This window comes from Pinus tabuliformis, chromosome Q (genome assembly GCF_031772625.1).
Source record: "Pinus tabuliformis cultivar Carrire ecotype Pingquan chromosome Q, CPIR1, whole genome shotgun sequence".
Classification (NCBI taxonomy): domain Eukaryota; kingdom Viridiplantae; phylum Streptophyta; class Pinopsida; order Pinales; family Pinaceae; genus Pinus; species Pinus tabuliformis.
Genome location: NC_142296.1, coordinates 1,342,978,999 through 1,343,003,843, shown reverse-complemented (window position 1 = coordinate 1,343,003,843; position 24,845 = coordinate 1,342,978,999).

Genomic DNA, 24,845 nt, shown 5'->3' with positions numbered 1-24,845 from the left:
AAACCCCTTGAGAATGAAAGCCTCTAATCACTTAGTCACCTGTAAGCCCGGAAATTTGTAGGAAAAAGTGCTAAAGACGAAAGGCAAACCATGAACTCTAAAAACCAGTGGTATTTATCAGGGGTATCCTCAAGTGGTATGTAAATTTCTACCAAATGTACAACATCTACAGACAAGCTGGAGACAAAAGGCCCAAGAAAAAGCAGAGTCCATCAAAAGGTTAAGCAAGTTGAATTGGGATTCTTACTGGATACACTTGGTAAAACCACATAGCCAATGCATAACTCTCAAATGTACCATTAACTCTGCCGAGAAGATGGTGCCAGCACTTGCCAATTCCGTTTTCGCAGGACAGCTAAAGTCAGAAGTCGGCCAGCCAACTCTCCTCAAGAAAATATTGAACGCTTGCGACTACAAGGAACAGATACCTAGATAGTTAATTACGAGTTTTAGTTTTAGATTTAGTTTTAGTTTTAATTTTGCTTTATTTCTACCTAAAATGAGGACGGTCATTTAAACAGCATCCTACATTTTTGTAATAAATTATTTTTAGATTTAGCTAGTAGTATTTAAACCCTTCTCATGCATTTAGAGAAGGGTCCTAAAATTTGTCAAAAACTTGTCCTCAAAACATGCACTTTTGCACCCTCTGAGGAGGTTTTGATGAATGAATGGAACAGGATTTATTGATATCTCCGTTTAATATCTACTACTAAAATTGCACTTTTGTACTCTTAGTAGATGTTGGATTAAGAAGAAATAAATCATTATTGTTGGAGCTCATGAGTAGAACTAGTTATAAATGGTACTTTTATCTCTTAACGATTTCTGCTTATGTGTTAAGGTGATATTCATGTTCAATTATTTATATATGAATGCTTGAATGCTTGAGTTATCATTTGGCACTTCTGTACGGTGATAGCTATTTATTTATGCTTAATATATGAATGACTTACTATGCGATATGTTTTTCACAATTGTTTCGTCTAACTTTTTATATGAAATGGTTTATCTTTATTGAATTCTTTTCTCATAGCAATTGAATGATGTTTATTACCAATTTCCATTTGAAATCATTTTAGATTGCATAACTAAAATATTAAATCCCGAGTTAGTTTTAGAATTAGATATTTATGTTCATTAGAATACAATTGCATTAGATTTAGAATAAAAGCATTTTACTTAGAAATTATTAGGAAGGAAATATCAATTCTCAACACACACACACACACATAAATTGGGAAACTGGTCCCATATCCCCAGTCGGACCCACTATACCAAACGGAAAAGGAGCTGCTAACCAAGGTCCGGACCGGGTGGGTATCCCCCTTGTTGTAGACCCGATTTTCGGGGCTTCAACATATTTGGCATTAGAAGGAGGGCCTGAACTGTGAATGGAAAGTAAATCTAAATCTAAATACCATTCTAAGATTAAATCTCCCTCACCATCTCCCCCAACTTCTCCATCGCATTTAGAATATTTAAATCTTGAGCAAGAAGTCGATAAAACAACAACCACTGCCACAAACTCGAACATTTCAAAGAAATCTACTATTGAACCTCCTGAAGTTGAATATTTGATCCATAAACTTCAACGATTTTCTATATCGCCCCAAAGATCTGAAAAGTCTCAAGGTAGTGTGACTTCGCAATATAACCCTTCTCATCCTCTTACCAGATTGAAGAGTGAAAAGTTTGGTATTGAACCAATTGAGTTACCTCTACCTACAAGGAAGAGAGAAAGGAAATCACCTAAAGGGTCCGATAGCGAGACTCTTTCGTCATCATCATCCATCTCAACCTCTCCACTGCGAAGTCAACCATCCACCCCTCCACTTCAGATTATTGTCCACCAGACCATCAGAACTTCAACATCTCCTTCTCAATCTCTGGAGCTGTAATATCGTCATCTTCCCAACAACAGGGATCATCTTATGTGCTATCCTCTGTTAGTAGTTCAACGATGGCCCAAACTCCATGGAATAACCCAGGGGTAGTCTTAATGCTTGCGCCCTTGAGTCAAATACCGGCCCATCTTGAAAAATGGCTGCCTAAGTTCAATCCTGAAGCAGGCATGCTAGCAGAAGAGCACATAAACAACTTTATGTTATCTATAAATCTCAATGGGGTTACTAATGAAGACGTTGTTGTCCAGCTCTTTCCTTACACTTTGCAAGGAGCAGCTAGATCATGGTATTTCTCATTACCATCCGGATCTATCACTAGTTGGGATATTTTCCAAGAACAATTCTTGACTAAGTTCGGTGATGACAGGTCTACTGCGACACTAATCAATGACTTGTCTAACCTTAGGGCTGAGTCAAAGGAACCTATCAAATATTTTAACTCACGTTTCAATAAACTGTTGAACAAAATTCCTACCACTTCCAAGCCTAGCGAAGAAGTTCGAAGTGAATGGTACATATCTACTCTACCATCAAACATAGAAATCTTCATCGATAGGGCTAACAAAACAACTTTAGCTGACAATATGAAGGAAGCAATAGCAGTAGAGAAACGTATCATAGCCTTAGAAAATAAAAACGTCGTTGATGAACGAAAATCTAAGAAGGTTACTTTTAAAGAAGATCCAAAGAAAAAACAATCGAAAGACCCATTCGATTTAGAAGGATTGCAGAAATTTTTGAAAACCATGTCTAACGAAATGGTTGACATTAAGAAACAAGTAGCAGAAACTTCTTCTAAAAAGCCTTACAAGCCTTATAGAAGAAATCCTTCGACTGATTCAAAGCCTCCCAATGCTATTACAAATGTTGAATCAGAAGAAGAAGAAGAGGAAGTTTCTAACGAAGAGCCTACCGATGAAGAAGAAGTTGTAGAAGTACAAGGTATGTGGGATTTCATCCTACCAGATGAAGAGGATCAAGAGGCATCACCAGTCAGTACTAGAAGTAGAAATCAACTCGATCCTCCACAACCTACTCTGAAGCCAAAGAGCACAAGCTCAATGTCTAAGGATAAAGTCGCAGGTAAGAAAATGTCACCCAAAGTGACTCAAACAAGCCCAGTCCAAACAGATTCACCAACTCCATCTAAAACATTGATTATTTCTTATGAAATGGAGTATAATATCATAGAAGACATGAAGAAGACTAGGGCTAACATTACTTTTTATGAATTGAGCAAGTTAAAACGTCAGCAAAAGATTCTTTTGAAAGAGTTGCAAGCAATATCTATTGCACCTCTGCTCGCTGTTGTAATCTCGCAAGCTTCCCACGAGATGGGTGTTGGCATTATGATTCAGGTTTGGTGCTATGGCACAGGTGTTGTACTTGATCACAACTCACTCAAGTGGAAAATCTCTGTTCTGGCCCTCAAAATGATGGAAAATAATGGGTTCGCAGGTACATCGTTCAAAAGGTGCGGGCCCGCAGGCACGCCATTAACCAAGTGTGGTCACGTCCTCAGGTTATCCAAACAGAAGGTGCAGACCCCAATCCACTCACTCCAATGCAGAGAAAGTGCGCACATGGGAATTCTTATGTCTGGCCCATGGTATTTAGCCCGACATTCATGATCCTATGGTTTTGGCCGGTGGTATAGGATCTAAATTATTAAACCCCAGTTGGATCCCTTGTATTGGTTTTCGATGGTTTTGTCCCATGGTGTGAATAAGGGCTTGAATATGAAAAGGAAAGGAGATCACTTGGCTAATCACTTGTGAAATTTGAATATCTTAAGATCTGAAATTTTGGGTGATCAGTTTGAAAAGCTAGATCTAAATCAAGGTGAAATTTAAGGTGAATCTATTGATAGGTCGTGATCTCTCGAGCGCATGATCAGATCTGTGGATCTGACTGTCTATGGCACATTGGAGGACTGTTAATTTGGCTCTATTCAGAGGTCTGCAGCACAGCAGAAGGTGTAGGTGCGGGGGCCCGCTGCGCAGCAGAAGGCGCAGGTGTTGGGGTCTGCAGCGAAGCAGAAGGCGCTGGTGCGGAGGTACACAGCGCAGAAGAAGGCACAGTGCGGAGGTACGTAGAGAAACAGAAGGACCAGGTGCAAAGGTACGTTGTTAGGCAGAAAGTACAGGTGCGGATCTGCGCAGAGGTACGCAGTGCAGCAGAAGGAGTAGGTGCGGAGGTACGTAGAGAAGAAGAAGGACTAGGTGTGGATTTGCGCAGTTTAGACACAGAAGAGCTGCGGATATTCGCAGGCTTCTATTGGTGAAGTTACAAACTTTTCTTGAAATATTTGTTGGCTTCCTTTTATCTATTGCTGAAGAGTTCTGGGTTTAGATTACTGGTATTGTTGTTTTGGTTACTGCATTTTGAGAAGTTATTGGTTGATTCATTGGTTGATTAAAAAAGGAGATTGGTTGATTCACATGTACTTGATGATTATTTGATGTTTATGGATCCATTTTGAAAATTTATGAAAAGTGGTCCTTGCAAGAAAAGAAGTAGGCTAGCACCTACGTACTAGTAGATTAGCTAGTACATGAGCTAAGGGGGTTGTAGCTCCCTTCCAGGAGAGACTGGAAAACGAGAGAGGGTTGTAGCTCTCAGCAGGTTGCAGCCTACATACTGGTAAAGGACTGCACCAGTACAAAATCATTGTAAAAGAAGTTTCTAATTGAAAGAAGATAGAGACATATTGTAGCAGGTGGTCTTCACCCACATTGGGTTTCCACCTTATATCTGGTGTTCTTTGGTGTGATTATCTATTTTTTCTTGTTCTTGCTCATCATTATATGGTACTGACATACAAACTAATGATCAATATCTGAAGAATAAATTAAAGTATAAATCTGGAAGATATATTGAAAAGAATTAGATAATACTGATTCACCCCCCCTCTCAGTATTATTTCCAACAATGGGAAGACCTCCAACTAATGTGACTAATAAAGTTGATCCTAACGATATCGCTCTAATCAGAGGAAGGTCAATATCTCATACTCCCCCATTTCTTCTTACTTATGAAGTTTTCAACAAAAATTTGCATAATTGTTTAGTGGATTCAGGAGCTTCATCTAATATCTTACCTAAATCAATATGTGCAAATTTGAACGTTCAACCTCAAAAATATGTAGTGCGCATAGTTCAGTTGGACTGGTCATAGGTTGAAGTGATCGGTGAACTAAATCAGGTTACCATAAGGCTGTCATCTAACCCAAAGGTATGTCAAGTTATCGACATTTTAGTTGTAGATATTCCAGAATTTTATGGCTTAATTCTTAGCAGAGATTGGTCTGAAAAGCTTCATGGATACTTTGCAACTGATTGGTCGCATATGTGGCTCCCTTACAATGGTAAACCAAATCAAATAAAGGTTGAGCGAGAAAGACATCAGAAATACATAGTAATAGAATTGGAAGGAGAAAATGAACCTGTAGCATACAACAACAATATAATTGGCAACTATTCTGTTGACTCTTTCTTAGGAAATTTTAATGCTCATACTTCGCCTTACTTAGAACACTATGTTTTATCTCAAGTATAAATTTTTTCTCAAACGGATAGTTCTAAATGTGTTAATTTCGTAGATAGTCCTGTAAATAAATATTTATTTTGGAAGTTATTTTTTTACGGTTCTAAGTCTAACGAGGGAGCAGGAGCAGGATGCGTATTAATCAGTCCAGAGGGAAACAAAACTATGCTAACTTGTAGACTCGAGTTCGATTGCACCAATAATACTGCAGAATACGAGGCTTTAGTCCAAGGATTATACAAAGCAATTGGATTAGATATCAAATATCTACAAGTCTTCAGAGATTCTAAAATTGTTATCAGACAGGTATGAAATACTATACATTGTCTATCAGGTCATTTAAAGCATTATCAATCTTTAGTACAAGATCTGACTGAACATTTTATAGCATTCAATATTTCATCAATTCCTAGATTCCAAAATGCTAGTGCTGATCTCTTGGAAAACGTAGCTTCCAAGCTCATTCCCTCATAAGACTATAGCCCAGATAGATTTTCAATCGAACTAATATTTAGACCCTCGATTCCTGATAACATTACCAATGGAAAAAATTTCAACGATGATCCTGATATTGTAAGCTTCCTCACATCTGAGGGATCTTACACTAATCAGATAATAGATGAGGACCAACATGAAAAACAATTGCAACAAGATAGCACTAATAATTCTATGCCAAAATCAGTAGTCAAATTGGAAGACCAATATGATTTGAATGATCGATTCAAAGGATCTACCAATTCAAAACTTCAACGTTCAACTCTGAACTATGAATTAGTAAATCTAGGAACTGATTCCAAGCCGCAGCATATCAATCTAGGTCTTGGCCTATCCCCTAAAGAAAGACTAGTGTATGTTCGTCTCCTGAAACAATACAGAAGTGTCTTTGCCTGGAACTACGATGAACTTAAAACTTACGACACTTCTATCATTCAACATACTATCCCAATGATAAATGATGAAAAACCTGTTCAATAAAAACTGAGAAAGATCCATCCTAATCTAGAAAACCAGATCAAATCTGAACTCAATAAATTATTGAAAGCCAAAATCATTTTTCCCGTTCGAAATTCTAAATGGGTTTCCAATATGGTTTCCGTTAGAAAGAAAAACAGAGACATTAGAATTTGCATTGACTTTCAAAATCTTAACAAAGCTTGCCAAAAGGATAAATTTCCTTTGCCTCCCATGGAGCAAATATTACAAGCAATTGCAGGATCAGAATTAATGTCCTTCTTGGATGGTTTCTCCGAATACAACCAAGTTTTGGTCCATCCCGATGATCAATTAAAGACCATGTTCAGAACCAAATGGGGTACTTATGCATATCAAAAGATGCCTTTCGGTCTGATTAGCACTGCGCCACATTTCAAAGGGCCATGGACACCGCATTTAAGGGATTAGTAAACAAATCAGTAGTAATCTACTTGGATGATATAACTATATATTCCAAAAAATGAGGTAATCATCTCATAGATTTAAAACAGATCTTCCAACGTTGCCAAAGGTATGGAATTTCACTTAATCCAAAAAAAATTCTTTTTTGCATCAAGTGAAGGAAAACTTCTTGGATTTATAGTGTCAAAATCTGGAATCCATATTGATCCTGACAGAATCAAGGAGATTTCCGAAATAGCCTTGCCTCACAACAAGAAAGTTATGCAATCTTTCCTTGGCCAGATTAATTTTGTAAAGAGATTTGTCCTCGATTTTTCAAGAATCGTATCTCCCTTACAAGCAATGATTAAAAAGAATTCAATCTTCAAATGGGGCCAAGACGAGTATGAAGCATTCAATCTGATTAAACAATCAATTGTAAACACTCCATCTTTAGTAACTCTAAATTTTTCTGATCCTTTCATTTTGTATACATTTGCCTCTAATAGATCATATGCTGCGATACTCACTCAAGCACATCAAGACAAGGCGAAAGCCCCAATTGCCTTTTTCAGTTCAAATCTACAAGGGGCTGAATTAAATTATTCAGACGTCGAGAAACAAGCTTATGGTATTTTCAAAGTAATCAAACATTTCAAACCCTTTCTGCTTAAAACCCATACAAAAATCATAGTACCATTTCCAGTGGTAAGAAATCTTTTAGCACAAAAAGACGTGGGTGAGAAAAGAGCCAATTGGGTTACTTCCTTACAAGAATACGACGCTAAAATTAACCAGCAAATATTGTAAAAGGTCAAGGCTTTTGCAAAATACTGGCTGGAGCATCGCTTATTCCTGAAACACCATCTGCAAAAATACAAATGTATGAGGTAAGCCTAAACGATATTGAATCATTATACACTGATATCATATTTTATCTAAAGAACGGATATGCTCCTTCAAACCTCGATTATACAAAGAAAAGAGCCCTAAGGTTGAAGGCTAAGCAATATCAACTCGTAAACGATGTACTTTTTAGGATGAATTATGATTCAGTTCTCCTTAGATGTCTTGAGAAATCTGAAGTTGAAAAGGTGTTGCAGGAACTCCACGATGGACCAGCAGGTGGACATTATGCTGGAGATACTACAGCACATAAAATCTTGCGCACAGGGTACTATTGGCCTACACTATTCAAAGATGCGCATAGCTATGTAAGGAAATGTCAAGTTTTCCAAACTACCGCTGGAAGACAAAAGAAACCGTCATTGCCTTTGAAACCAGTCAATATCGATCAACCCTTTGATCAATGGGGATTGGATATAATAGGTGAGATCATTCCTCACTTTTCTAAACAGCATAGGTATATCCTTACAGCTATAGATTATTTTACTAAATGGGTAGAAGCAGTTCCTCTCAAGACAGCTAATGCCGAACACATCATTGATTTCATAGATCAATTCATAATCACCAGGTTTGGTTTACCCTCTGCTTTAATGTTTGATAATGCATCGTATTTCTCTGGCAATGCTATGACTGAATTTGCACTCAAAAGACGTTTTAAACTTAAATACTCTGCCAATTATTACCCACAAGGGAATGGATTAGCTGAATCAACGAATAAAAACTTAATCAGAATCATTAAGTGAACCATCGATCAAAATTATAAGAATTGGAAAAAATCTTTAATATATGCTCTATGGGCAGACCGAATAACGCAGAAAGCCTCCATTGGCACTTCTCCCTTTAATTTAGTTTATGGGAAAGAAGTGGTCCTTCCAACTCATCTAGCGATTCCCTCTTTGGCCTTAGTTCAATCTATTGATGAAACACCAACTTCTTCCTTACAACTAAGGCAGCTGCAAATCCTTAAGCTAGAAGAGCAACGAGAACAGGCTAAAATAACTCATGCGCATCACCAAGCATTAGTAAAAGCTTCTTTTGATTCAAACATGATATCCAGAAAGGACTTTCAGATTGGAGATTTAGTTTTAAAATGGGATAAGGCTCATGAAGAAAAGGGCAAACATACGAAATTTCAACGAATGTGGCTTGGCCCTTTCCAAATTGCAGAAATCATAGGTCCATCTACTTTTATGTTACAGGATTTAACAGGAAAAAGAGAATCTTTACCTGTTAACGGGCAGATCCTCAAAAAATACTTTCCATAGGAGATTATTCTTCTATTTTTGTAAATTAGTTTTTTCCTTTATTTTGATAATAAAACCAGTTGTAAATGGTTACATTTGGAATTCACAAAAAAGACAAGTATTTCTTTTAGATTTTGTTTTTCGCTTGTATAAATAGAACTGATTTAGGAAATTGGTCATTATTATTCAAAGATACAGTCAAAGGCTATAAACCTGAAAATGATACTAATTTCAACCTTGTAAATTTTGATAAAAAGTGACCTTTAGTGGGAATTTGTTTTATATCAGTCAAATGAAAAGTATCAATAACAAAACAAAGATTCTCTATAGAAAAGCTCTTTCCAAAAACTCTAGCATTTTCGTCCAGAGCTATTCTTAAGGAAACAATGACTTCCTCCCCACATAGGGAATTACAAGCTTCAATGAATAATCCAGCGATACACTTTAACTTAAAGAATAACATGTCTCATTACAAGCCGACTTATCATGATCATAGATATTATAGCTTGCTGACTTTGCCAAAACTGCATACCACAACAGGGAAATGACTCAAGATTGTTGCAATCAAAAGACAAGGGGTCTCATCACGAGCCAGCTTGTTCAGCAAAGTTATAAATCAAGTGAGTAGCGCTGTCATAATTTGGCTACCAAACCAAGGCATTGTTTTTTAAGGATTAAAAGAAAATAAAAGCAATAAGTGTGGATATGGATTTCCCTTTGAAAATCGTATATTTCTCCAAGTAGGATACATGATCATTGTTGGGTAACAGGTAACCCTGTCGAGGCTATAAACGCCTGCTGGCAGCAGAGGCTCTACCTACAACACATGAGCATATTTAACAATAATTTACAGAGAAGGATTTGTTTTTATCTTTATAAACCAAGTAGTGACTAATGTAAATACAATGACTAGCTCTAGGAAGTAAATAACCAAAGTTCACATAGAAGAAACAAACTATCATTGACAGCTAAAAGCATGGTGTACTTTATCTTTCTATAATAAAGTTTGATTTTCTGGAAAATCTCTGTTTTGAAAGTTTTGAAAATTCAAAAGAAAAGCAGAGATAACTGGTTCTTCCAAGTGAATCGTCAATTGTTGTGGCTAGCAACAACCCCCCTTCTTATTTAGTTTTATTACTAATACTAAATAAGTGGGGACCCTTATTCAAAAAATTTAAAAAAATAAATTAGTGCTTTTATTCCCTTTTTAAATAAAACTTACTATCATAAACTTAGGAGAATACCAGAAAAATCTAAAAAGACTTAAGTTTTATGATAAGTTCGAACAAAACCGTTCCCTTAATAAAAAGTGTTGCATCGCAAAAAGGTAATGGATGCCATCCTACAAGCGGAATCCTAACAAAAAGGTAATGGATGCCATCCTACAAGTGGAATCCTAAGATTGCGAAATCGCAATGCGAAATCATGCACTAAAAGGCACTCATCACATCGCATGCCTCAAATATCACTTAAGGTGAAATGCCTCACACCGTCGATATGCGCTGGCGCATCTCGCAAATTGCATTTCGCAGAAAACACATTGTAATGGATGATTTCCACATGCAACGGATTAGCGATATTGCGATCTATGATATTGCGAAGCAAATCACAAAATAGCCTCATCACAGATCTACAAGGCTCATCGTTCGAAAAAGTTTTTCCATAAACTGATGCCCAGTTGTGCACGTTAATGTTAATTAATGAGTTGGTTGGTAATCATTAATGAAATATGGTTTTGATCTGATCGAAGAGCCATTTCACGTAGGGTGATATATTTTATATGTTTTCAGCATTTAAAGCTTTCTTGTCACCTTTTTCTTATCATTACACTTGCCTCATTTGTAAACTGCAAGAGCGAAGAGCAGAGAAGTATACATAGAAGTATTCAAAATATTATGGGAAAGAAGGGTAAAGCTCCGAGTTTTGAAGATAAAGAAATGACGCCCTTGTACACAGACACCACCTGTAATAGATATTTCGGTGTTACTACCTTGGAAAGCATGCACAGCTTACTCGAGGAATAAAATCCCATAGTAATGGAAGTTACAACTACTACAGACTCACGCGGGTCATTTAAGGTGTCGATTACAGAACTAGCATGTTCGTTCTTGCACCAGATAGCGGCGAGGCCCAAGATTCTTCCATACACGGACATGGTCAAATGGGTACTAGACTGTCCTGACATAACGGATAGAGAATTTAAAACTCAGAACTAAGAACTCATGGAGTCATTATTTCCACAAAATTTAAGGTTTATATCCTCTAACAAAAAGCACGCAAGAGGCGAAAAATAACACCAGGGAAGCCCGGATCGAGAAATGGAGGCAGTTTCTGATGCGTGATTAGCGTATCGCCAGGCAAAACCCCTTGAGAAGGAAAGCCTCTATTCACTTAGTCACCTGTAAGCCCAAAAATTTGTAGGAAAAATTGCTAAAGACGAAAGGCAAAACCTGAACTCTAAAAACCAATGGTATTTATCAGGGGTATCCTCAAGTGGTATGTAAATTTCTACCAAATGTACAGCATCTACAGAAAAGCTAGAGACAAAAGGCCCAAGAAAAAGCAGAGTCCATCAAAAGGTTAACCAAGTTGAATTGGGATTCTTACTGGAGGCACTTGGTAAAACCACACAGCCAATGCATGACTCTCAAATGTACCATTAACTCTGCCGAGAAGATGGTGCCAGCACTTGCCGATTCCATTTTCGTAGGACAGCTAAAGTTGGAAGTCGGCCAGCCAACTCTCCTCAAGCAAATGTTGAATGCTTGTGACTACAAGGAACGGATACATAGACAGTTAATTACTAGTTTTAGTTTTAGATTCAGTTTTAGTTTTAATCTTGTCTTATTTTTGCCTAAAATGAGGATGGTCATTTAAACCACATCCTACATTTTTGTAATAAATTATTTTTAGATTTAGCTAGTAGTATTTAAACCCTTCTCATGCATTTAGAGAAGGGTCCTGAAATTTGTCAAAAGCTTGTCCTCAAAACATGCACTTTTGCACCCTCTGAGGAGGTTTTGATGAATCAATGGAACATGATTTATTGATATTTGCGTTTAATATCTACTACTGAAATTGCACTTTTGTACTCTTAGTAGATGTTGGATTAAGAAGAAATAAATCATTATTGCTGAAGCTCATGAGTAGAACTAGTTATAAATGGTACTTTTATCTCTTAACGATTTCTGCTTATGTGTTAAGGTGATATTCATGTTCAATTATTTATATATGAATGCTTGAATGCTTGAGTTATCATTTGGAACTTCTATACGGTGATAACTATTTATTTATGCTTAATATATGAATGACTTACTATGCGATATGATTTTCACAATTGTTTCGTCTAACTTTTTATACGAAATGGTTTATCTTTATTGAATTCTTTTCTCATAGAAATTGAGTGATATTTATTACCAATTGCCATTTGAAATTATTTTAGATCTCATAACTGAAAGATTAAATCCTGGGTTAGTTTTAGAATTAGATATTTTTGTTCATTAGAATACAATTGCATTAGATTTAGAATAAAAGCATTTTACTTAGAAATTATTAGGAAGGAAATATCAATTCTCAACACACACACACACATAAATTGGGAAATTGGTCCCATATCCCCAGTCGGACCCACTATACCAAAAGGAAAAGGAGTTGTTAACCAGGGTCCGAACCGGGTGGGTATCCCCCTTGTTGTAGACCCGATTTTCAGGGCTTCAACAGTTGGGGGGCACATTTGTGGATGGTTGTTACTATTTCAAGAATATGATTTTGACATCATCGTAAAGCCAGGACGCCTAAACGCAGGCCCAGATCACCTGTCGCAAATCGAAAATGGCGAGGAGCCAACGAATTTGGAGGAAGGACTACCTGATGCACAACTCTATGTAGTGCACATCGCGGATGGCCACTTTGAGGATATAATCCACTTCTTAACCACAGGGACTGCACCGCAGGGATATTCAGTTCAACAGAACAAAGAATTGGTGGTGCGCATGGCGGATTTTACTATTATTGCGGGACACCTCTACAAAATGGGAAACGATGAAATATTACGAAGATATGTACTGAAATTTGAAAGAGGACAGATCCTCGTAGAAGCACATGGGGGGGCTGCAGGAGGACATTATGCGGGATGGGCGACATCACAGAAAATTTTTCGCGCTGGACTATGGTGGCCAACCCTACATCAAGACTCGAAAGCATACTGTCGGGCCTGTGACGTATGTCAACGGACTGGGAAACCATCGCACAAGGATGAGATGCCACTCAATCCACATATGACGTTGCAACCATTTGAAAAATGGGCAATAGACTTTGTTGGGCCTATCACACCTCAAGGGAAGACGGGTGCATGCTACATCATCACTGCGACAGAGTACTTGACTAGATGGGCGGAAGCACAACCGGTTAAGGACTGCACGGTCGCTACAGCTGCGAAATTTTTATTCGACAATGTCTTGACATGGTTTGGCTGCCCGAAAACCTTAATGAGTGACCGTGGAACACACTTCCTAAACGAAATTATCAGTGCACTTACTGAGGAATTCCAGGTGTATCATCAGCAAAGCACAGCATACCATCTCCAAGTGAATGGGACTATAGAAGCATTAAACAAGATTTTGGAGACTATGTTGACCAAAGTATGTCATGTGCAGCGAACCGATTGGGATTTACACATACCTTCCGTGCTATGGGAATACAGAACCACATGCAAGAAATTGACCGGGCAAATGCCATTTAGGTTGGTCTACGGCACGGAAGTCGTCATGCTAATGGAATACATAGTACCCAGTTTACAGATAGCGTCAATGACCGGCATGGCAGACCGCGCAGCCTTGGAAGAGATGCTCACGCAACTGGAAGAACTAGAGGAAGAATGGTTTCTGGCAGGATTCCATCAGCAGGTACAAAAACAACGCGAGAAAGCTTAGCACGATTGCCATATCAAGTTGTGCACATTTAAAGCAAATGATTTAGTATTATTGTATGACAACAAGTTTGAGAAATTCCCTGGAAAACTATGAATGCATTAGCTGGGACCATATGTAATCAAAGAGGTCACAGATGGAGGCGCGGTCCAGCTCGACAAGCTTAATGGAGAGCCCTTGGCAGGAAGAGTAAATGCTGGTCGCCTGAAGCTCTACACGAGTGGTTCGACTGACTGACTAACTGACTAAAGAACAGTCTCATCACTCCAAGCAGTTGACAGAAGGCGCGGGACTATAAATGCGTCTACAGGAAATCTGCATGAAAACAGGGTTCCGTGTAAGGCATGTTTAGCACAGGAATCACGGTTGCGTATAAAGGGCTGCGCTACTGTGCAGAAAGGTGGGAAAGTGACTGTTGAGGCCACTGTTCATGAAAAGATGGTCAATTTGCGACAACAAGGAGTGGATGGTAGGAATTTAAGATAGGGAGTCAGAACTAGATTTGAAACAATCTCCCGTCAGTATCGCATTAATGAACTAGAAAAGGAGGGAACGATCGAATTTGAATATTGGCTGGCCTATAAATCACAGCTGGTTGTCTACCGAACAACCTCTCGCACTGTGAGACCTGAGTTATTGAGCTATCTAATAGATATGGACCCGTCTAACTTTGATGCTTTGCGAATACACCTAGTGGTTGCAACATTGCCAAAAGAGACGTTGAACCTTCAGGACAGCGTAAGGCCGACAGTTGAGGTCGTCGTGCCGAGCCCAATGTTAGGAGTGGGAGATATACTGCAAGGTTCGTATACTGATAGCAGGACTGGTCTGGATGTTGCCGCGATACCTGTGGTCTGGTAAGCGATCTATGAAAGATAAGGATGAGATAGTGAATCTTAGGATAAAAGACAGAATTCTGTTGAAAAGTGCATCCCTGACGAAACTTAAAGATTGGGACCTCGTGGACAGCAACATCTCTCTTGCAAAAATGCAACACAAGCCTCAGTAGACATTGAATATATGGGACCAGAGATTGCAAGCTTGCTGCTCTTGCACAAAGAATTCACAGCTTTGGCAGCCCAGCTAGAACTAAAATCCTATGAGAAGCCGCTTTGTGTTAACTAAGCAGAGCAAAATGAGCATCATTGGTTATGTGAATTAGCAGGGGAAATGGAGCAGGAGCTTGAAGAAGTGTTGCAGGAGGCAAGGATGGAGCAACTAAGAGTTGTGTGTCACTCACAAGGATGGTGGACCACGAAGCCTTGGCAGCACGTCTCACCACACCGACAAGTGACTTAGGACGAGTCACGATGATTGTGTTGGGGGCCTGTTGGGTAACGGATCCCCTGTGTAATGGTTCTAGGGCTTAAAGCCCACATTTTTGGAATATTGGTATGGTAAAATCTCCACGAAGTGCACAGAGCGTGAATTGTAAAAGGTCAAGTCTAAGGGTAGTCCGCCCTAAAATATTGTAAATTAATCTAGAATGTGTCGGCCTAACCATGGTTCGTGGACCATGGGAATGTATAAATAGAGGGAGGCTCTAAGTGTAGGAGGTAGCTTTTGGATGTAAAGATCAGATGTGTATGGGTTTTTGAAGGTAATATTGATCGAAGTCTATAAGTCTGAGTCATGGGTTATAGCTGTGTGCGTAGAGACCTAGTAGAGTCCGTAGTTGTGTGCCCGGACCCCTGCTACTGTGTGCGTAGGGTAGGAAGTGGATTGTAATCGGGAAAATAGTAATAAAGATAAGTTGGTTTTGAATATTGCGTATCTGTTTCTATATTCTGGTTTATGCATCTATTATGGTTTATGATTACGCCCGTATTTGTTTATGTTAATTGGTAACTGAAAATACTGAACCTATTTAACTTAATTCAAGATCTATAATAATACTAAGCACAGAAAGTGGTAGAGAGCATTCGCACTCGTCCTTCAAGCCGCGCGAAGGTAGTTTCTTTGAACAGACGGCTATGCAGAAGTAGCGCAGCGTGAGGGATTGATTCGCAGACCTTCCAGACCTCATCAAGACATCCCTAGGGTGCGGAAACATGGTTCTAACACCCTCCCCTACTACCTCGGGTGAGACCTTAGTCCACACTTCACGGACTGTTGCCGAAAGGGCCAGTAGTTTGGGATTTGTTTGGCTAAACATTTATGAACCTGGGTCAGGCCCCATCAAACCACCATTTTCTCTTTATCCCTGGGTCCCCTTTTAAGATAGTACTATTACTTTTCTAACCAATGTCTAAATTCTCTCTCCAGTCGTGTAAGTATCCCTCATACACATTACATTGAGAGTCTCACAAGGCTCGCATTATTATTGACCCAAAGAGGCATTGTGTTCTCTTATGTTCGATTCTAACCAAGGCCTATCTTAGAAAACCATTCAATGGTGACCGGGACATATGACTTGATGGGATTCCTACACCAAAAAATGTGAGGTATAATTGGGACTTCACATCAGGGAGATCCCCTTACAAGTTGGTCGAATCCAACACCATCAACATAGGGATAAGAAAAAAGGAAAGAAGGCGAAAGCATTAAATTCTTCCTCATCTAAGCTACCACCACCTTGTTCTTTTTGTGAAGATGTAGTTGGATACCCTACCAACATGTGCCTCGAGTTAGAGGATTTAAAATATCTTATGCATGACCCAAAAATTCTAGTGGCCCCACCTCCACCTATAGGAGAGGTCACACCAACACAAAATAACGCACTACGCACCAATCATACATGCACTATATTCACAGAGTACATGAATTACACTCATTACTGCCCTGAAATCCCTCGATATTGAGATGCATTGACTGAACCCACTCAAGCCAATACCGTGGATCCATTGCTTCCTGGCATGCTAGTGATAGATGATGGATCCAAAAACATCTTTTTTTGTGTTCAAGAAAAAAGCACCACATACGATTCATCCATGCGCCCATTTTCATTTTACCTCCTATCCTCAGTTAATATCTGGAAGGATGGAAAAATGACCTCAGGAAGTATTTCTAAAACCTCCTCACACATGCACCCTATGCCACAAACCCATCTTCCTAATCAATCAATGCTAGGAATTGAGCAATATTAGAGATGTATTTCTCTTACTGGTCCATATTCCTAGACCCGCTCTCTCAAATCAAGCTAGATGCTCTCATAACCATTGTCACTCTACTTCCAAGCACATCAACCATGAAATTTCCAATACCTCCCACGTTTTCAATCAGTAAGAGAAGTATTGAGACAAAATGATATTGGGGGCACACATCATGCTGATACTGATATCTAGAGGTTGGAAACACCCATGTGTGCCCCATCTCATGACCCCCACCTTGTGACATCATCTCATGCTATGGGAGTTGCTAATACCCACACCATTTATTATGTTAGCACCAATCTTGTGTGCAATATTTGCACCAACAACTCTCACAGTTTTGAGACATGGTCTATGTTATGAATATTTGGAAAACTTAGGATTTAACACCCATAGATTCGCCAAATCCCTGAAAACCATCCTCCCAAGGAGGAAGATGCACTGGCTCCTAGGATTCGAACATTATCACGGGAAATTACTTCCACTCATCATCAATCCTCCATTACAAAGATTCTACCACCACCTGGTGCTGACGACATGTAACATCGTATACAATTCATTTCATCTATTGTAGGAACCCTGACTCACACCGTCTGCTCAACATTGTCGAGACTCTAAACCCACCATAACAGTGGTACCACCACTTACTGTACAAACCCATCCAATCTACACATTGTCAACTTCACTGGGTTTTACGACATCAACCACCGAATCACTTTCTTGCTTGTGCACTAGCCCCAATAGGCCCCAAAGCCATCCTCACAGCCTCACACAACCTAGTTCAACATTAGATAATATTTTTCACTTAGACAGAGATATTCTAGAGGCCATGATGAAACTTGAATTTCCATGGGATGTCGTGCATCATCGTTCTTTCTTTCTACCTAAAAAATCATTTGTGCCTATTGATGCACCAAGTCACAATATTTACATAATAGAATTAAAGGATTTCTTGCCTCCAGGACAAGTAGATTGGTTTAAAAATCCCATCCCAAAACCAGATGCATTTTAGGAGGGGAACATATCAAATATATCACCTACCATTAAGGTAGATATTTCAAACAAACCTAGAATAATTGAAGAAATATTGCTGGGAGCAACATGCTCCCCAGAGGAGGTGGTCACATATAAATCTCTTTTTCAAGAATAGAGGGATATTTTTTCATGGAATTACTTTGAAATTACATGATGGAAGTGTTGGCATTATGATTCAGGTATTGTCCTCGATGGCAACTCACTCAGGTGAAAGATCAAAGTATAGCAGGTAAACAACAAAGAATTCAGATCAGTCTTCACAGAATGAAGAAAGAGAGGTATACGCTGGTTCACCACTGACCAAGCTGTGTATACACGTAGGTTCACTGTATACAAGTCGCGTATATGTACACACACACTTTCACGGAAGGAAAAACACATATACCTTGTAAAACTAAGTTTTTGGCCCGAATTATTTGGTCCATGATATTTTGATCCATGGTATTGGTCCAAAGTATCTGGTCCAAGGTATTGACCCTAGGTATTTGGTCCAAGGTATTGGTCCTAAGTGGTTTTGGTCCATGGTATTGAGAAAGGCCTAAAACTATAAAAGGAGGAGAAGATCATTAGGACAAGGTGTGCAAGTATCGAATATCTGATGAAGTGTGAGATCTAGTATGCAGGTTATTGGGTTATGGTGCATTGTTGGATCTAAACCAAGGATGAACCTTAGCTGATGATGAGGGATCAGATCTAATGATGGATTGGGATCTTAAGGTGTAAAATGAACTATCATTATGTGTTTTTGCTCATGTATATTCTAGATCTGAATATTGATTCATATATTATTCTGTAAATGATAAGATCTGGGTATAACTAAAGTCTGGTATAGTTGCGGAACTTTGAACTTATATTTGTAGATGTATACTCTGGTTGGCTTTGAGAAATGCACGTGTACACGTAGGTTCCACACATGGAAGTAACGTATACCTTATAAAATATGTTTTAGTTGTTTCTCTTTACTATTGCAGAGTTCTGGGTTCTGGTTTGGGTTCTGGTGACAGTATTCTAAAGGATCAGATTGATGAGTTGTATAAGTGAATGATTGATTCAGCTATGGTTGGTTCAAAAGGTGATTGGTTGATGCAGATATATTTGATGATTAAATGATGTTTTTGATGGATCCAGTCTGAAAATTTATGAAACGTGGTCCCTGGAAGAAAAGAGAAGGTCATATCCTTTTGTACATCGGCACCTACGTACTAGCAAACATATCGGCTAATACAAGAGCTAGGGATTTGTAGCTCCCTTCCAGGAGTAGCTGGAGAATGAGAGAAGGTTGTAACCTTTTGCAGGTAGAAGCCTGCATACTGGTATAAGTCTGCACCAATACAAAAATTGTAAACAGATTTTCTTATTATTAAAAGAAGAGAGAGACGACAACAGCAGGTGGTTTTCACCCACATTGGGTTTCCACCTTATATCTTGGTGTTCATGTGTTTTTCTTATGTGTGATGCTTTATTCTAATTTTACTTCACTGTCTAATGAATTCCTAATATACTGGTTAAATTTCAATGCATGATAAATTGGGTAAATCTAAAGATCTCTACATATACGTTGGTTGCCTTAAGTACAGTCGTGTATACACACCAGTTCACTTAACTAAAGTAGTGTATACAAATCTATTTTCAAAATTAAATTATTGATCTGATAATATTGATTCACCCCCCCTCTCATTATTATTTCCAATAGGAAGACTGACCCACCAATACTCTATTCTCCAAAACTTTTGTGTGAGGTTGGAAAATTCATTTTTGGAGGCCTTTCCCTGGGTATTTTGTCGAGTTTGATGACACAATAGAAAGTAGAAACACGGGGCTAATTGACCCAAAAATCAAAGTTCGAAATGGGCTCCTAAAAGTTGGTTATAAACACAATCCTGAACCGACGTGACCCTTCTATAGGCTAGCGCGACCTTTCTGTCTCAAGTGCGACCCTTCTGCTGCAGGCACGACCCACGGTGTGACCTTTCTGTATGATATGAGACCCTTTTTCTCCTGCGTGACCTTTCTGTCTCAAGCACAACCTGCGATGCAACCTTTTTGTTCCTGTACGACCTTTCTATTCCAGGCATGACCCTTCTGTGACTGAAGGTTTTTGTTTTCTCGGAGCGATTTCAAGCAAGAAAAAACATAGAAATTCAAGAATTCTTTAGATATATCATTGAGAAAACATGCAACTTGTTATAAGAGCTCTTCTTGATTCTTGTCGAGCTCCTCTGTTTTCTTTCTTCTCTAGTCATGATAGTTTTGTAAGCCACACATTGAGTAGCCTTATTACCGAATTTATGGCATGAGAATCATTGTCCATTAAAGAATAAATTTATGTCATCATAAAATCTTTTAGTATTGTTCACCTTTTGGTTAGTGCTTCTATTTATGTTCACCCTTGGAGTAAAATGAGCATGATTTACTTGGGGAGTACCTTTAGGATTTTGCTGAGGATTGACGCATTGTTGACTAGTTTTTGTTGCATTAAGATAGCTTCTGGTGATGGTTGAAGACTTTTCTGGTTGGGATGTTTCTCCAATGTATCCAAGACCAATCTTTATAAGAGGAGGACACTGAACCTTCATGATTTCATCTAAGGTTTCTGGTCCTTTAGCAAATCTAAGACTCAAATATTTTGTCTTCTCAAGTTCCTTTCTTAGACCCACTACTTCGCACTCTAATTTTTCATTGTGCTTTTCCCTTTCCATGAGTTGATGTGTCAAAGTGTCTATGAATATATTCTTTTCTTCCAAGAAGATTTTGAGTTGAGTGATTTATTCAAGAAAATCTTCTTCTTCTAAGGCATCCATGAACTTATCATTTTCATAAGCCATGAGTAGTTTAATATCTTTCTCAGATTCATCTTCATCACTATTAGATAGACCATCACTATCTTCATGAGTATAATAACTTCTTCTATTAAAAATTTGTTTCCTATTACCTTTTGCAGAATCCTTTCCTTTGCCATGGTTATCTTTATGAGGACATTTGGTAGCATAATGACCAACTCTACCACAAGCAAAAAATTTGAAGGGAAGCTTACATTTGAATATTCCATTACCAAGTTTAAGTTTCTTCACAAACTTTACCTTGTCTTCTTATGATATGTATCCTGATTCCTTGACATCTTCCTTTTCTTTTCCCTTTGTAGAGGTTTTGAAAGTGGTTTCTTTGATTTCTGATGGGCCTCCTTTCCTCATTTCAAAGGCAGTTAAAATTCCATGAAGTTGAACAACAGTAACATATTGTATATCCTGCTTCTCTTCAATGTTAGATACTTTTGGCTCAAATTTAGAAGATAGAGATCTTAACATTTTCTCTACTATAGTAGCCTCTTTTATTTCTTCACCCAGATTCTTCATATGATTTACAAGCTCATCTACTCATAAAAAGTAACTAGAAATACTTTCATCACTATGCATATTGAGAGTTTCATATTGAATTCCGAGAGTTTGGATCTTAGCACGTTTTACCTAGGAGTCTCCTTCATAGCTCTAAATGATTTTGTCCCATATTCCTTTAGTTGTGTTGAGCTGCATGACTTTGATGAATTCTAATTCTGATGCATTGACGACTTTGGCATTGGTTTCATATTATTTACTTTCTACTGGATTTGTGGGGACTATTGTTGGATATTGGTATCCTCATTCCATAATTGCCCAAACATCATCTCCAAGTGACTGAAGATAGGATCTGGTTCTTATCTTCCAATATGATAAATTATTTTCGTTGAAAATTGGTGGTCTGATAGATCCCATTCCTTCATGATTTCTCATCTTGAGAGATCTTCCTTCAAGTGATCAAGATTCTTCTGAAGGACCTGCTCTGATACCAATTGTTGGGAAAAATACTGAGAGAGGGGGGGTGAATTAATATTTAAACTTTCACAATAATAATTTTTACTTTTCAAATTGTATACACGATTTTATAGAAACCAAACAACATATGCCTGTGACTATAATGAATGAAACCATCATATAGATAATAAATTTGTAAAACAACTAATTCATTGTCTGTTGAACTTAAATCAGAGTGTGATGCATTTACTAAGCAGTAAACAGATGCAATAAGAAAAAAATAAATCAACACACATAATCAGCACACATGAACACCAGGATTTTTCAGTTGGAAACCCAATGTGGGAAAAAACCACCACTGATGTCATCTCAGTCTTAAATCTTCTTATTATAAAAAGTGTTTACAAGTTTTGTAATGGTGCAGAATTTTTCCAGCACGCAGGCACCTACCTGCAAAAGGCTACAACCTTCACTCGTTTTCCAACTTCTATTGGAAGGGAGCTCCAACCCCCTAGCTCTTGTATTGGTTGATATGTTTACTAGTATGTAGGCGTCGGACTACAGAAGGATACAAACTTTAATCATTCTCTAGCTGCTACTGGAAGGGAGCTACAACTCCTTGGCTCTTCTACTGGCGTAAAATTGTACTAGTACATAGGCGCAGACCTACAGAAAGCTACTACCTTCACTCTTCCTCCAAGGACCATGTTTCATAAATTTTGAAATTGGATACTCCTGGTACACATCAACACAATATGTAGGCCAAATTTCATCATTTTTTCATACTTGACCCATCAGTAACATTGAAGCTCAAAATCAATCACCACAACTCTAATACAACCATCAAATACAACTGCATCAACCAATCACTGAAACCCATCAACTCTGAAGCAAAACACAATCTATCAATTTAAACAGTCAGATCACTATCACCAGAATATAGAAATGAACCCAGAACATTGCATCAACAACCAAAACTAACTGCAACCTCAAAAATCATATGTCAGAATGTACATGCTACTTCAATGAGGACAATCTACGTGTATAAGCTACTTTCTCTAACCCATCCTACGTATACCTCTAAAGATACTAAATCATAAAACTTCTGAACCAAAAAATTTACTACCCAAAGACATTCTGAATATCTATTGTCATATTACAGAGTTCTAAACAGATAGCAACAAAGATCACCCTTCTTACTCAATCAATCATCCATACTTAATCTCCTTATCCAATTAGTTCTACTTCAGATCTAATGAAGACATCATTAGAAAACAACAATAAAACAGTAGCACTGATTAGATAGATCAATAATTTCTGAAAAACAAGCCCTTCCTCTGCATACGGTACTTGGAAGTGTTGAACTCACATGTATACGTGCCTTCACCAAGGAAAACATGTGTATAGATATGCAAATAATGACTTATAACTTCATAGCTTTTCAAGACTTCATATATGCCCAATCATATCATTTAAATGATAAAACATGTGTTAGCACTTAGATCTAGCCTATCCATTATTAGATCATACAATGATAATTCATTTCAGGTCTCATGATACTGATCCAACATTGTCTCCAAGGGTGCATAAAGATGTTTCAGATCTATATCATAACCATAACCCTTACAACACAAAATATACTTTAGATAGAAGTATTCATGAAAAACTCTTTCACTTGCACATTTATCCCTTTGATCTTCTCCTCCTTATATACTTAGGGCCTTTGTCAATACCATGCACCAAAACAACACTTACAACCTATGGTATTCTTAGACGGGATCAAGTAACCATTATTTCGCTCAATATTGTGGGCTAATACCATGGTATGGACCCTTGGTATTCTTTAACCTTAATTTTCCATCCCATACACACTTTTCCTTCTGTGAAACTGTGTGCATACGTATACGCTCCTTTTATTCTATGTACCCACGTGTATATGCTACTTGGACTAGGTTAAATAATGTATATAACTTAAAACATTCTCTTTCCTCAATTTCTTGATTTTAATCTGTAATCCTTTGTCCCATCATCCTGTTCTTCTGTACCATTACTCTGTTACCTCTAAATAGACTTGTTACAATGTGAGTTTCCCTTTATCATTTCTAAACTGACCTGTATGTGGGTTGCCATCAAGGCCAACACATGTACCATAATGCCAACATGTAGCACTATGTGATAGGGCCATATTCCCACCAAATGGGCTAACCTTGAATCATATTCTAAGTTTGTAACTAACCAAGTAATACCATTATATTAAGGTGGAACATATGTGGGAATTATTATTATACTTTAAAGAACCCAATATAAATAAAAAATACATTAAGTAATAGATCTCATTATGATAGCAAATTTGGGATTTGACTTAATGACTAATGATTTGATTTGACGACTAATGATCTTCCTTGATGACAATGCTATGTGGGCATAGTGATTTTCAGTGACTAATATTGGTATTTGATAATGGTGTTGTATTTTCCTCCTTGTTCTTAAAACTATGGTTGAAGTATTGACAGTTGTGATTTAGTGTGAAGTAATTTGAAAATGAATGGATGGAACGTGCATAACTTATTCTTAGTGTATGAATTTTCATCGAGTGACTTATATTATGATCATGAGGATGACTTGATGAGATTTGGATTGATATTGTTTGATAAATGACAACTTGTTGGCATGATAATAGATGAAGTAATGACTTGATGAGAGTTATACCTATCACCTAGTCTAAATAATTTGATACAAATCATATTGATGAGTTTGATATTAGTTTTGATCTGACAACAATGATTCGTGTAAGGCTAAGCATATTTCTCTGGTAAAGTGTTATGTTTACAAAAATCTTTGTGTAAATCAAGATCCATAATCCAGATATGTCCTCATTGACAATTATCTAGTGAAGGGAAGAAGATGTGTTGATCCAAACCTCTACTTCAGAAGTGTTCCATGCTGGAATTATGATTTCCGTTAGACCAAAACCTGTAGACATTAGTAAACATATGCATCACCATAGTTAATGGATCCTTGAGAAGTG